General features: G+C 43.6%; 1 protein-coding gene across 1 annotated transcript in view; it reads right to left on the bottom strand.

Annotated features, from left to right (window-relative positions):
- The window catches only part of LOC143296728 (uncharacterized), a 239,560-nt gene that overhangs the window by 109,328 nt on the left and 115,232 nt on the right, over window positions 1-15,000 (bottom strand). The window contains exon 4 of the mRNA XM_076608786.1: window positions 1,828-2,301. The gene's annotated coding sequence lies outside the window, so the exon portion shown is untranslated. The remainder of the gene's footprint in view (window positions 1-1,827; window positions 2,302-15,000) is intronic.

The following is a 15,000-nucleotide window of genomic DNA, read 5'->3' as shown; positions in this document are numbered from 1 at the left end:
TTTAAAGAAATGTATATGTATATAAAAGAAACATATCACAGAGAGAGACAGACAGACAGAGACAGAGACAGACAGATGTGGGGGAGAGAGGAGGAAGGGAAGAGAGAGAGAAGGGGGGGGAATCCATTGTGTCAATATATACTTTAGTGTAATGCTTTGTTAGTTCGAAGACTTTTTGTTTATACAGAACGTTAATTTTTGTGTGTGTGTGTGTGTGCTTTGTAGACAAGTCACATACAGACAGAGAGGCAAATGAACAAGCACACAGACAGACAGACAGACACACAGAGGTAGCGGAAAGGGCCAAAGGAGGTCGAGGAAGGAAAGACAACAACAATGTCAGTAAGCCTTTCAACTCTCCAGCACATGGCAAATTGCTACAGTCCTTTTTTTTTTTTCCTTTCACACTTATTGATCTTCACCAGAGGCTGACTCAAGGTGACGGTGGAAACGATATGTATATATGCAAACGATATATAGACGGACAAGAGAAACAGACAAATAGACGAGAGAGAAAAGAGACGGATGGAGTTAGAGAGAGAGACGTGTGTGTGTGTGTGTGTGTGTGTGTGTGTGTGTGTGTGTGTGTGTGTGTGTGTCTGTGTGATTGTGTGTGCGTGAGTGTGAGTGTGGGTGTGTGTGTATCTGTGTGAGTGTGTGTGTGTGTGTGTGTGTGTGTGTGTGTGTGTGTGTGTGTGTGTGTGTGTGTGTGTGTGTGTGTGTGTGTGTGTGTGTGTGTGTGTGTGTGTGTGTGTGTGTGTGTGGGTGCGCGCGCGCATGTCAGTTTTTGTTATACCTTTTTTGTTGGATATTTTCATTTGTAAATATTGTTGTGCAATACCCTATTGTCTTAACACGAGTATGTGTTTGTGGGGAGGGGGTGGGGGTGGGGTTAGTCTATCGTCAGCTATTGGGAATTCTTATTTGACTAGTTTTATTCTCTTCTTATGTTGCGCATGATGATTTTTATGCTAGTGTTTACAACGAACCTGTGATTGCACAACTTAATTTCCATGTGGATTAATAAAGTGTTTTTGATTTGATTTGATTTGTTTTGAGACAGAGACAGAGACAGACGGAGAGAGGCTGAGATGTTTAATTCATTCTAGGCCTTGGCCCCATTATGAAGAGGGGCCTCAACAACGTAAGGTCCTCACAAAGTTTAAGACACGAGAGACCCTCCTCACAGATAAAATGCCAAACTACCAACAGTGTTTTTATTATTGAGAAGCCATCAGAAAACCTAATCAGAAAAAAAACAACATGGATCTGTGCAATATTTCTTAGGTATAAACTTCACACGGATATGATACAAAACAGGACACACCAAAAACAAAATGAACTTCAACAGACTGCACAGTGGACATAACAAAACAGATTTATGTACATTGCTATAGCGAAACCTAAAAACATTAATTTCAGTTATACCAAATGTAAATCTAGTCATGATAGAACGTAAATAACGGTCCAAATTCAAAGACGGATATTTCTTCCTAAATGTGTCGAAGTATACACTCTAACAATATCAAATCTGTCACTGTGCTTGATATGATTTTCCCAATCTTGCCATCTCTAGTCAATCAGTCGTTGGCGGATATTCGGAATAATGATTTTTCTTCACCCACTCCTAGACAGAGAGACAGACAGACAGACTGACTGACTGACTGACTGACAGAGAGACAGAGACACAGAGAGACAGAGAGAGAGAGAGAGAAATTAATGACAGTGACTGTTGATTAAAACATCTCTCGCTCTCTTCCACACACACACACACACACACACACACACACACACACACACACACACACAATTTACAATCTCACTTACCTCAGTGTCTTTCGGAACATCCAAGGGAGGAGAAATCGTTGAAAACAAAGGTGCGTTTGCATGGCGAAAAATGCTTGGTCGTCAGCTCCCCTCCCACACTCCAGTCGCTTTCCTTCTTACATAATCCGCAATGTAACTGCGCACCAATCATAGCCTGTGTTACATCGGTTATCTGCTTGTTTCCTTCAATCTCCATCCTCGTCACATTATTCAAATATACTTCTTTCATACCACCCATTGACCGTTTCTAACTCAAACGAGCTTTGTTTATTCGTGAATCAGAATTTAGCAAGAGTTCTTCGTTGCAGAGTGAGGCTTGCTCCAATCACAAGTCGTGTTACAAGTTTCGAAGCACAAAGGTGTCCAATCGTTGTCCTCGTTGTGTAATCCAAAGGACAGTCGTTTCCCCTCTCTTTGAACTGGTCAGACGGCCCGGAGTTCAGGTTTCCAGTGCCTCCTGTCTTGTTGGATGTCCTGTTAAAAAACAAACAAACAAGAGACAGAAAATGAACACGCGTTATCAACACATCGTCACTCCATTGTCCTCATTGTGTTGTTGCAGCTTGATTTGATTTAATCAAGTATGAAATTCATGAATGATGTGTAAAGTGTTTGACACAGTGAGTCAGTCAAGCACTTTTTCAAGCAAAGTTGACGCATTCATCATCATCATCATCACCACCACCATCAACATCACCACCTTCTTCTTCTTCGTCTTCTCCATCTCATCATCATCGTCATTAGCATTACTATCATCATTATTATTATCATATAGTTTCGGTTTCAGTTTCAAGGTGGTTTCAAAGCTTGCGGTCTAGTTCATGAACGCTTATTATTAAGGGTGCTATATATCAATGATATTAGCAAATTATTAGTAGTAATATCACTTGTAATAGTAGCAGTGGTATCATTGTCGACATTGCTTTTGTCGTTATTGTCGTGGTGGTGGTGGTGGTAATGGAGGTGGAAGAAATGGTAGTGGTAGCAGCAGTAGCAGTACTAGTATTAGCAGCAGCAGGAGCAGCAGCATCAGCAGCAGTAGTAGTTTCAGTGGGCCTGGCCAGTGCGCTCAGCTTCTATCAGATCGAGACTGACATCAGCTTACAGCTTGGCCAACAGCGGCGTGAGAACTATATGATCAGTGGTTTCTCCAATTCAGTGGGAAGTCATTTACAGCTCAAGTCTTTTGTAATGTAATGAACTGGTAGGCAAGGTTGCACTGGGTCTTAGAGCTGCAGCCGTAGGGGACAGTTGACCTTTGCGGACTATCCCAACGCCGAGAGTGGGGGTTTACCTTGGGCAAGGACACTCTCTACTGTATTCAGATTCTAGCCCAGACAGTCGGGACAGCAGCTGGCTCCTCTGCTGTTCTGGTCAAATTGGGACATGACTATCATACAGTAGTAGTAGTAGTAGTAGTAGCAGCAGCAGCAGCAGCAGCAGCAGCAGCAGCAGCAACAGCAGCAGCAGCAGCAGCAACAACAACAACAATAGTAGTAGTAGTAATGACAGCAGCAGCAGCTGCGTTACTGCATCCACCACGCACAAAGACCAAAAAAAAGAAAAAAAAGAAAGAATTGGCATTTCACAATACTTCAATTCACTTCTCTCCCAAATCCTAGCGCGCTCTGAAAACTCCGAACACAGAACACAACACAATTATACTACAGTGAGCCACGTCACGAAGACCCGATTTACTGTGGTTGTTCGTTCGTTCTTTAGTTTAACTCACTCAGTACGGCCAGTCCTCTCTTCTCCTCTACACAGAGCCCTCGGATGTCCATTGGGTGTCTGAATGACCCAACATTTAGCTTCCGTCGTCAGAACTGTGGTATTCTTTGTCAACATTCACCTCTTCAGTATAAGAGCCTTCCGCTTGCAATATTTTGATGATGGTAATTGGGGTGAAACGCTGTTGACGTCGTCTCTTTCGCCGTTCGTATGGAGAGAGTTAACGTCTTTTCACTGTAAGTGATATTAGACGAGGGAAGGAAAAAAATCGAGTGGGAGGAGGGGTGGGGTGGGGGGATTACTGTGTACGCATACGAGTAAGTGAACGTGTGTGTGTGTGTGTGTGTGTGTGTGTGTGTGTGAAAATTATTGATTTAAGTGTGATTTAATTTACTGTGGCCGGTCCTTGCCGCGACCTGTCTCTTGTTGACTGAGGTGCCGACCTCGGGGACACTGGCTTCTGGTTCAGTCAAATTCCGACGGTCAGTCATCGTCTTCTGGCGCTGAATCTGTTTGCAGCGTCCTCCCCTTAAGTGTCTCAGTCTACTTCCGCAGTCCACTTCTGCTGTGACCAGTCTACTTGTGCTGTGTCCACATTTGTTCCAATGTACATTTTTATTTACCTGTGTGCTGCTAGCTGAATCGGTAGCATAAGCAGCACTGACTTGAAAGTTGTGTACCTTGTGAATGGAGAGAGTTACCACTCTCTACTATTTGTTAATCGCATCACAGTTTACTTCTGCTGTGTCCAGTCTACTTCTGCTGTCTCCACTTCGCAGTCTACTTCTGCTGTGTCTACTTTGCAGCCTACTTCTGCTATGTCTACTTTGCAGTCTACTGCTATTGTAGTCTCCACTTCACAGTCTACTTCCGCTATGTCCAGTCTACCTCCGCTGTGTCCAGTCTACTTCTTCTGTAGTCTCCACATCGCTGTCTACTCCCACTGTGTCCAGTCTACTTCTACTGTAGTCTCCACATCGCTGTCTACTCCCGCTATGTCCAGTCTACTTCTTCTGTAGTCTCCACATCGCTGTCTACTCCCGCTGTGTCCAGTCTACTTCTTCTGTAGTCTCCACATTGCTGTCTACTCCCGCTGTGTCCAGTCTACTTCTACTGTAGTCTCCACATCGCTGTCTACTCCCGCTGTGTCCAGTCTACTTCTACTGTAGTCTCCACATCGCTGTCTACTCTCGCTGTGTCCAGTCTACTTCTACTGTAGTCTCCACATCGCTGTCTACTCCCGCTGTGTCCAGTCTACTTCTTCTGTAGTCTCCACATCGCTGTCTACTCCCGCTGTGTCCAGTCTACTTCTACTGTAGTCTCCACATCACTGTCTACTCCCGCTGTGTCCAGTCTACTTCTACTGTAGTCTCCACATCGCTGTCTACTCCCGCTGTGTCCAGTCTACTTCTACTGTAGTCTCCACATCGCTGTCTACTCTCGCTGTGTCCAGTCTACTTCTACTGTAGTCTCCACATCGCTGTCTACTCCCGCTGTGTCCAGTCTACTTCTTCTGTAGTCTCCACATCGCTGTCTACTCCCGCTGTGTCCAGTCTACTTCTACTGTAGTCTCCACATCACTGTCTACTCCCGCTGTGTCCAGTCTACTTCTACTGTAGTCCCCACATCGCTGTCTACTTCCGCTGTGTCCAGTCTACTTCTCCTGTAGTCTCCACATCGCTGTCTACTCCCGCTGTGTCCAGTCTACTTCTACTGTAGTCTCCACATCGCTGTCTACTTCCGCTGTGTTCAGTCTACCTCCGCTGTGTCCAGTCTACTTCTTCTGTAGTCTCCACATCGCTGTCTACTTCCGCTGTGTCCAGTCTACTTCCACTGTGTCCAGTCTACTTCTACTGTCTCCACATGGCAGTCTACTTCCGCTGTGTCCAGTCTACTTCTACTGTCTCCACATGGCAGTCTACTTCCGCTGTGTCAACTTCGCAGCCTACTTCTACAGACTCTACTTCGCAGTCTGCTTCTTCTGTCTCCACTTCGCAGTCTACTTCTACTGCAGTCTCCACACCGCTGTCTACTTCTGCTGTTGTCGCCACGTCGCAGTCAGAAATTCTAAGTTGTCTTCTTCTCAAGTTATCATCTTTGTTGTTTTTTTCTGGTTTCCAGATCCTCCGTAAAGCTGTTGAACCATATCGTCAGTCTCGTTGGCTTCTTTGCCGACTGCCCCGAGCAAATCACCCCACTCTATGTTGGCCAATCGTCGCACAGCTAGCTCATCTTAGTCACATGACCCAATGACATTGCATGTGCAGTGCGTGGCTCACGACAGACGAAAAACAGGCATGGCTCCCAAAAAATAGGAAAACACGTGCGGTTTACAAGCACGACATGCTGACATGGACATAAACATAACCGTAACATTGTAGCTTTTTTTCCCCCCCTTTTTTGTTGTTGTTGTTTGTTTGTTGTTGTTTTTTTTGAAAGGGGGGGGGGGGAGATTCAGAATGAACAGGCTGTTTGGAAGGAAGCTAAATCGCCACACAAGTCAAGTAAAAACCATATTCGCTCGGCTCTTTCGTTGACAAACTATCTGCAAAATCAAACGATAATGTCTCGGACTCGACCTCACAAAGACAAAACACACGATGATGTGATAACGCCGATAAAACATCCTTTCCCATCTTCACGCTTGCTTGAGCCCGCTGATAACACAAAGAATGCTTAATGAAAGATTACTTCAGCAATACTCCTAAAAGCCCGATTATTCCCGACAACGCAAGCATACTCGTATCCTGAGTTTTCAAAGACAAAATCAGGGATAATATCAAAAATATCCCGGGACATGAAACGCGGAGGATATTCATTCTACTCAGTTGCACCGTCTTGTCGTGGAAAATAACAAGAGAAGTCATTTGACGAAATGATCTGCCTCGTGAAACCGACATGATTTGAGACCAGAATTTTACTGCACCCACTACACTCCCACCAGCTTCTGTTTGTAGGCAGTGAGGGAGGGGAAGGAGGGGCGGGTGGGGGGGGGGAGGGGTGGTGAAGGGAGGTTGAAAGTTCGTTTGTTGTCGCCTAGATTTATGTGTTAGAGGCTTCCAGCGAAGATTAGCATGTTGATGCTGATGTTGACGTGTGGAAACGGCGAGGGAGGCTGTTAAAAAGCGCGACCAGCTGATTTCAATCATCATCATCAACTGCTGTTCATATCTCTGGAGCTTAGGCAATAGCCGAGTGGTTTAAGCGTTGGACTTTCAATATGAGGGTCCCGGGTTCGAATCACGGTAACGGCACCTGGTGGGTAAAGGGTGGAGTTTTTTTCCGATCTCCCAGGTCAACATATGTGCAGACCTGCTAGTGCCTGAACCCCCTTCGTGTGTATACGCACGCAGAAGATCAAATACGCACGTTAAAGATCCTGTAACCCATGTCAGTGTTCGGTGGGTTTTGGAGACACGAAAATACCCAGCATGCATTAAAAAAAAAACCACGACAGAGTCATCGGCAAGTCGATGTTGGTCGTGTAACGGAAAATGTTAGTAATGGTCAAAGTTATGACCGCTGAACATTAATGGAAGAAGAAGAAGATGTATTTGATGATAGGAGTCTTGTTGAAAGCTGTGAAGGCAGAAAGCGTGACTCCTTTGACTGTTTATTGTTTGGCTGGTTGGGGTTGGTTGACTGATTTATTGATTCATTGATTGATTCTTTCATTCAATCATTCTGTGAGTCGGTCGTTAGTTCGTTCGCTTTTTTCGATCCTCGTTTGAACTAATGATAAGGGGGTGATAACGAAGACAAAGAGGGCTATTTGTGGAATGTTTGGGATAATATATTATTATTATCAGCTTGTGTCACTGAGTACATCTGCGACGGACGATTAACTTTGATCAGAACAGATGAGAATTAGACAGAGGATCATTTGAACACTTCCTACTTTCCCTCACATATACTAACACACACACACACACGCGCGCGCGCGAGAGAGTGTGCGCGAATGCGAACTCTCTCTGTCTCTATCTCTGTACATATACTCTGTAAATTCGTGTGAATTATTCACAAATACTGTACCCCTTTCAGAAGGGGCCATGCTCTACACTGATTTAACTTTTCGAGTTCCAGTTCGAGTTCCCTCTGTACATATACCTGTCTGTCTATCTGTCTGTCTGTCTCTCCCCCTCTCTCTCTGAGAAAGAAATACTTATCTAAGCATAAACAAAACATAAGGATTCCCATATTACCTCCACTTACTTCAAAATGTCAACATCATTGTATCAAGAGGTGTAGCAATGTTTATTTTTTATGCGTTGCAACAGAGAGCAGAAAGTGCTCAGTCTTAGATGAAAGATTCATAAATTACCCTTACTTATTTAGTTTTGTTATGTTATAGGTTTATTCTTTCAAACATTTTGCTGTTCATCCAACTCAAGGTTTGAGTTGTCATTGGGGGAACCCATGGAATTGTCCTGTATCTATATCTACATCTCTCTCTCTCTCTCTCTCTCTCTCTCTATATATATATATATATATATATATTATATATATATATATATATATATATATATCAACAACAGTAGGATCTTCATGTCTTTAAAACTTGTATTCTAAAAAAAAGCAGCAACTTTTCGCTGTAAAAACAGCTTCCTCGGGCAAGGGTACAGAAGTGACAGCGTTTTTTTTTTCTTTCTTTTTTTTTCTTTTTTTTTTTGTTTTTTTCTGCCCTATCATCTGCACCGGAGACGTAAAAGCTTTACAGGCTGGTTAAATAGCAACCAGTGAGTAAAAAGTCAGGTAAAATCAGCTCAAACTGGGCACTAGGTAAAAACGTGCTGCATGCAAAACAATTACAGAATTCAAATCACACTCCATACACTGCCACCCCCTCCCTGTACACCATCATAAGTCTCATTACATTTAAGGGGGTGGGGGCAGCTGGAGTGAGGGGGCAGTGGGGGCGTGGGATGGCCAGTGGGGAAGGTGGCTAGACTTAAAACAACTCAGTCAACCAGCCTACAAGCGCAAAGCCTACAAGTGTTTTAAAGCCTACAAGTGTTGTATCTTTCTCTCTGTGATACTGAAACTGAAACTCTCTCTGTGTCTCTCTGTCTCTGTCTCTGTCTCTCTCTCTCTCTCTCTCTCTCTCTCTCTCTCTCTCGCTCTGTTTCTGCCTGAAGAAGCTGTTTTTACAGCGGAAATTTGCTGCTTTTTAGAATACAAGTTTTAAAGACATGAAGAGCCGACTGTTGGTGATCTTTTTTTTTTCTTTTCTTTTTTTTTAAAGTCTTGGTATTTACCTCAGTGCTTTCTGCAAGGAGCGGAGCTCAGGACACGAAGAGAGTAATCTATCTGTATATATACATATACATATATACATATATATATATATATATATATATATATATATATATATATGTGTGTGTGTGTGTGTGTGTGTGTGTGTGTGTGTGTGTGTGTGTGTGTCTGTGTCTGTGTGTGTGTGTGTGCGTGTTTGTGGCGTGACGGGGTCGGGGTCTGGGGGTAGGAGAGGAGGGGGCGCGGGGTAAACAAAATTCATAATTTGATCCTTTTTTTTTTCCTCACCTCTTTTGGTTTCAGTTCCGATATGTGCGTGTGAGTCGCCTGTAAATGCTCAGTGTAATTGCTGATGATAAGAACACTGATTAAAAAACCAGAAACAAGAAAAGAAAAGGGAAAAAACATATACAGAACATAATTTGAGAATAATTGCAAAATTATCCTTCAAGATACAAATCATTCTTCTGGGATGTGCTCGGTTTTATTTTGTTGTTGTTTTATTTTCGGAACTGATCTCATCCAATGGAAAGTTGTACTTTTCCTTTCACCATGTCGAATTTGTTCCTGGGTAAATTGCGCCAGGGAGGGGCGGGGACTTACCTCGTGCAGCACCGGCGGCAAGCAAGTGAAAAGCAAAGACGTCCTCGCTCCCCCCTGCGCAAAAGTGGACCCACGGGAGTTTGGTGACCTTTGATCATTTCACAGGTAATCGATAGTGATCTCCTCTTAAGTGACATCGATCCGCTGACTGCTGAGCACGCGGAAAGAGGGGGGGGGGGGAGGAATAGGGGGATGGGGGTTTGGTGGGGGGGGGGGGATGCAGTCGTTTAGAGCTTGGTCTTTTCATCTCTCCTTTCCAAAGCTACATTTTTTTTTCAGTTTCTTTTCACTTCTGTCCAAACTTTCGCGCACTTTTCAGTGATATACCTTCACGCCAACGAGTTCTCTCTCTCTCTCTCCCCCCCCCCCTCCGCCACCCCCCTTAAACCGTTCCCTCCCTTCCCCCTCCCTTCCTTCCCTATCCATCTCTTTCTCTCAAAGGCCCAGCGAAAAAAAAAAAAAAAGCTGTACAGTACGTAGAGAACTCTTAAATGTCGGGTTGTTGCGAGATCACTTGCCAAACGGTGGCGCTTTACTACTGGGCAGCTCGCTGTAGTGTGTGTGTGTGTCCTTCATGTCAATTTCGCACTACTGATAAATGGCACATTGCTATTTCAAAGTTTTGTTTTTAATCCCTTACAGTGTGATGTTTTCAAGTATTAACTGTGATTGTTGCACGTGCTTGGCTATATTCAGTGCATGTACGGTGGACTCATTTGAATATTGTGTCTGCAGTGATTATTGAATGTGTACGACTGCGATTAAATAAAAGGTACATTGGAACAAACCCAGACACTTCCTCCAAAAAGGAAGCGTCGGGCCTATCCTAAAACCGATCATTTGACATGTGCACACAGCAGCAATTTTCCAGTTGAAAAACCACCGAGGCAATCATGTGTTTGTTCTGTATTGTGCATGTGTTCTGTGTGGCTTGTTCAGGATTAAAGAGACTATGCCAGTCTTGAATAAAAGCTAATTTGTGTTTCCACATTTCTTCTGTCTTTGCTGCTGTGTGCACATGTCAAATGATTGGCATAAGGACAGGCCCGGCGCTTCCTTTGAGGAAGTGTCTGGGTTTGTTCCAATGTACCTTTTATTTACCTGTGTGCTAGCTGAATCGGTAGCGTAAGCAGCACTGACTTGAAGCTGTGTACCTTGTGAATGGAGAGAGTTACCACTCTTTACTATTTGTTAATCATAATCAGTAAAGCTCCGTCTTACACACAAAGTGTCAAAAGAATGTTATGGAGATAAGGTCATCGACGTTTAGCTCATCAACGTGGATTGCTTGGACCCCGTTTGTTGCTCGTGTTACTAACAGATAGAATAAACTAGAATAATTCTGTCTTTATTACCAAGTGTACCGGGGTCACAAGGAATATGGGGGGGGCGGGAGGGGGGGGGGGGGGGGGTAGGGGATAGTACATAACAAGATACGAACATAAATCGTAAATAAGACAGATGAGGACTGTTTGATTTCTAAATAAATGCTCTCCCTCTCTCTCTCTCTCTCTCTCTCTCTCTCTCTCTCTCTCTCTCTCTGTGCATCTGCCTCGTCACGTCAAGTCTGTATTTACCTCATCTCTCCTCTCTGAACTCTCTCTTTCTCTCCTCCCTCTCCTCTCTCTCTCGGTCTCTGCTCGTCGCGTGGTCTGTATTTATCTCAGCCCCCCCCCCCCCCATGCTCTCTTTCTCTCTCTCCTCCCTCACACACACACACACACACACACACACACACATTTTGTTATTAAAGCATTGGAATTAATGACAAGAAATACAAGTCATTCAGTCTAGACTGCATCACGTTATACAAGTAATTCAGTCTTGATTTCATCAAGTTATATGGATATTAGCAGTTCTTATAATCATATTCAACCAATAATTAAGGCGCGTAATCTAGAAGCTGTACGAATATGCGTTTCCCCATTTTGCCAGGAAATGCTACTATGGCTGGATCTTCTTTCTAGTCTTATGTGAAGTGCGCTAATGATGACTGCGCAGCTGTGTATGTGTTAGTGTGTTAGCATTTTTGTCTGCATACGTTTCATAAGACTGACTAGTGTATGACTTTTTTTTAAATATTTGATTTGATTCATGATCTTACTGTGATTATGTAACACAGATTGACAAAATGGGGAAATATCGGGTACAATTTCCACTTCGTTTTCCTTTTTTTTTCTTTCAGTAAATTAAGTTCAATTCAGTATGGCTTAAAATTCTAAAACAATAATTTGTTTGTTTTTTTTTAGTTTTGATCATTTTTATTTGCTTTTGCAACAATTTGACTTTTAATATTCTTCGTTCTTTTAGTCCGGGTTTGTTTGTTTTTGTTTTGTTTTTTTTGTTTGTTTTTGTTTTTGTTAGGTTTTGTTGTTGTTGTTGTTGTTTTGTTATTTTGTTTTGTTTTGTTTTTGTCCCTTGCATAGAAGGTTATATTCCTAAGGCCAGAATATCGCTTTAACAATATCAGAGCTGAAACAAGAAGCAGATAAAAAAAAAAAAACCCAGAAAAGCAGGAAAAAACAAGAAAAAAAATCACGCACACACACTACATCCAGCATGCAAATTGAATCAATAATTAGGTCTCAGGTGTACCGCGGAAATGGTGATTATTTTCTCCCCCATAATAGGAAGATCAACAGACAAAATCTGAAAATAATGGGGTAAAATTAGTGGCCGTCATGGGCAATTTGGGTCACAGTGGGGGTCCGGCTTCAAGACAACCCAGGAATTGGGTCAGTCTGGCCGACAGTCTTGAGTTTCGCTCGTATTATGGAATCCTTCTCTTCCTTCCCACTCTCTCTCTCTCTCTTTCTCTCTGTCGCTCTCTCTCCCTCTCCATCCCTCTCTCTATATCTCCCGCTCTCCCCCCCTTCTATCACACCCTCTCTCTCTCTCTCTCTCTCTCTCTCTCTCTCTCTCTGCACTACAGCGGAGAGAAACACTATTATCCCAATATTATTGTTGTGGTATTTGGTTATGCTTATTGTGTTCACATAGTTGTTGTGACGCATGTTAAACTCTGTTATCGCCCCCTGTTCATATGGGGCTATGGCCTTAGATGAATAAATCATCTGAATCTGAATCTCTCATCTCCCTCTCTTTGTCACACCGCCTCTCTTTTCCCGGATATCCTGGTATCATTAATTTTATTGTCACTTGTCAGCTTCCTTTTTTACTGTGTGTGTGTGTGTGTGTGTGTGTGTGTGTGTGTGTGTGTGCTTGTGCTTGACCTGATTTCCCCTTTCGTCTATTTGTGTACTGTTTGTAGTTGATGTTGATTCGTGGTGACAGACTAGAAAAAAAACCAGGTCATGCCTAACATCCAATCCCTTGAGTGATGCAGATTTGGGTTTCTCTCTTTCAGTTTTTCTTTCTTTTCTTGCTTGACTTTGGGAGTCTGAGAGAGAGAGAGAGAGAGAGAGAGAAAGAGTGGGTGTCAGGCAGACAGAGACATTCAGACATATGAAGGCAGGGAGAGACATATCGAGAAGCAAAGACAGAGGAACAGAAACGCAGCGTTCCAGCCATATATATATATATATATAGAGAGAGAGAGAGAGAGAGAGAGAGAGAGAGAGAGAGAGAGAGACATAGACAGAGAGAGAGAGAGAGAGAGAGAGAGAGAGAGAGAAAAGTGACGACGTGTGACAGCAAAATCTTCTTTACCATAACCTGGACACACTCAAACCACCGACAGACTGAAAGACTACTACGAGATAAGGAAGAGAGGCAGCGAGGCACTGCCACCACCAGAATATAACGCGTCGTTCGTTACAATAAACCACAGCTCTGATTTCCTGCCTGTCACTCAGTTTCACTGCGAAACCTTGTTCGTATTATGCAAATGTACGAGAACATGTCACCTTCAACAATAAATGCGGAAACGACGTCACATTTCTTTAAGTGGCTGTAGCAAAATAGCACTCTACATACTCCCAACCCGCCTCCACCTAATCGATGGGGAATCAATTTACTATGACTCATATTTCTTCTTTATTCTCTCCAATCCCCCCGCTCCCCTCCCACACACACACACAGAGAAAAAAGGTTACCGTTGTTTCCCACTAAACACCTCCCAAAACATCCATCACTCAGCCATTAATCGCCACTAACTCCGCACTCACATCGCAGTGCCGCAGTAAATGATGCGTGGGCCTCTCATTGGCGCTGTCGTGCAGAGGCCACTTGCTACATGAAAGAGAGCCGATGTGAATGACTTGTGTGTGTTTGTGGAATCAAGAGCAGGTGGGGAGGTTATCCCTGACCAGTGTGGTTCTGAACAGAGTGTTCAAGAACTCTGTCTCTCTGTGTCAACCTGCACGTCTGTGTCTCTGTCACTGTGTCTCTCTGTCCGTCTCTCCCACACAAGCTCTTTCTAATGCGCCTGGCTGTGTGTGTGTGTGTGTGTGTGTGTGTGTGTGTGTGTGTGTGTGTGTCTGTGTGTGTCTGTCTGTGTCTGTGTGTCTGTCTGTCTCTGTGTGTCTGTGCCTGTGTGTCTGTGTGTATGTGAATGAATGTGTGGAACGTAAATCCAAAAAGCAGTAAATCTACACAGTCATTCAGGATAACCATTTCAAATAAGCACCAAAGCATGCAGTCTCATCCACATAAGCTGCACAACATCTGTTTCGGAAAGAAAGGTATGTATGGGTTGGGGGGAGGGGGGGAGAGGGGGAGGCGGGGGGGCAGGGGGAGGGGGGGGGTCAGATGCCTGATCTCTGCAAAGAAGTAACGCCGTGATCAGGCCTTGAACAGCAATCAGCCTAATCCCCCTTCCACTAAAATCCCAACTGCCAGGACCCAGCGGACCAACGAGCATCCATGGAGATAACAGGATTGTTCATAAAAACAACTCTTCCTCGTCCCTGGTCCCAGACAGACTGTCCGAATCCCCGGGCATGGCTGCCAACACGTGACAGGTTTATGCAGATCCCAGGGAAGTGTTCGACCAAAAGATGCTTGCTGGTTCATCCATCACGTCCGCCTATGTGTCTGGCGGGGATGAATTGGGCAGAGATCAATATCTATCAAGGGCATGGAGGCGGGTGATACGCTGATGCTCGTTTTACGTTATGGGTGAACGTCCCCTCCCCAGAATGATGGACCATCTCTTTCGCTCACATTTATGACCCTTACCCTCATTCGTTTGGCTTTGTTGTTGTTGTTGTTGTTGTTTTTCAAGCAGCACGTTGTGTTGGATCTTATATTCTGATCCGAAATGAGTATTATGACTTTGAATTAATATTTTTCAGTGCGTGTCCACCTTGTATGTGTGTGTGTGTGTGTGTGTGTGTGTGTGTGTGTGTGTGTGTGTGTGTGTATCTGGGTCATGAATAAGAATCTAAATCAAATAAGTCTGTGCTTTTCTAGCCAATCACTTTAAAAAAAACCCACTAATGATAGCAAAATTAAGCAGTAAAAACGATTAGCTAACTACCTGGACTGTTTGTTATCTGTTCAGTATCATACAAACAGATGAAAAAACGAAATTAGGAGATTAATCTGGCAACTCTGAAACTGATTCGAAAGTGATTAATTACTGGACAATATAAAACAATATATTATCATAGTTTGGAAAATGTA

The sequence above is a fragment of the Babylonia areolata genome, chromosome 21 (genome assembly GCF_041734735.1).
Source record: "Babylonia areolata isolate BAREFJ2019XMU chromosome 21, ASM4173473v1, whole genome shotgun sequence".
Classification (NCBI taxonomy): Eukaryota; Metazoa; Mollusca; class Gastropoda; order Neogastropoda; family Buccinidae; genus Babylonia; species Babylonia areolata.
Note: the sequence above shows the minus strand (reverse complement) of the source record. Positions and strands in the feature narration are given on the sequence as shown.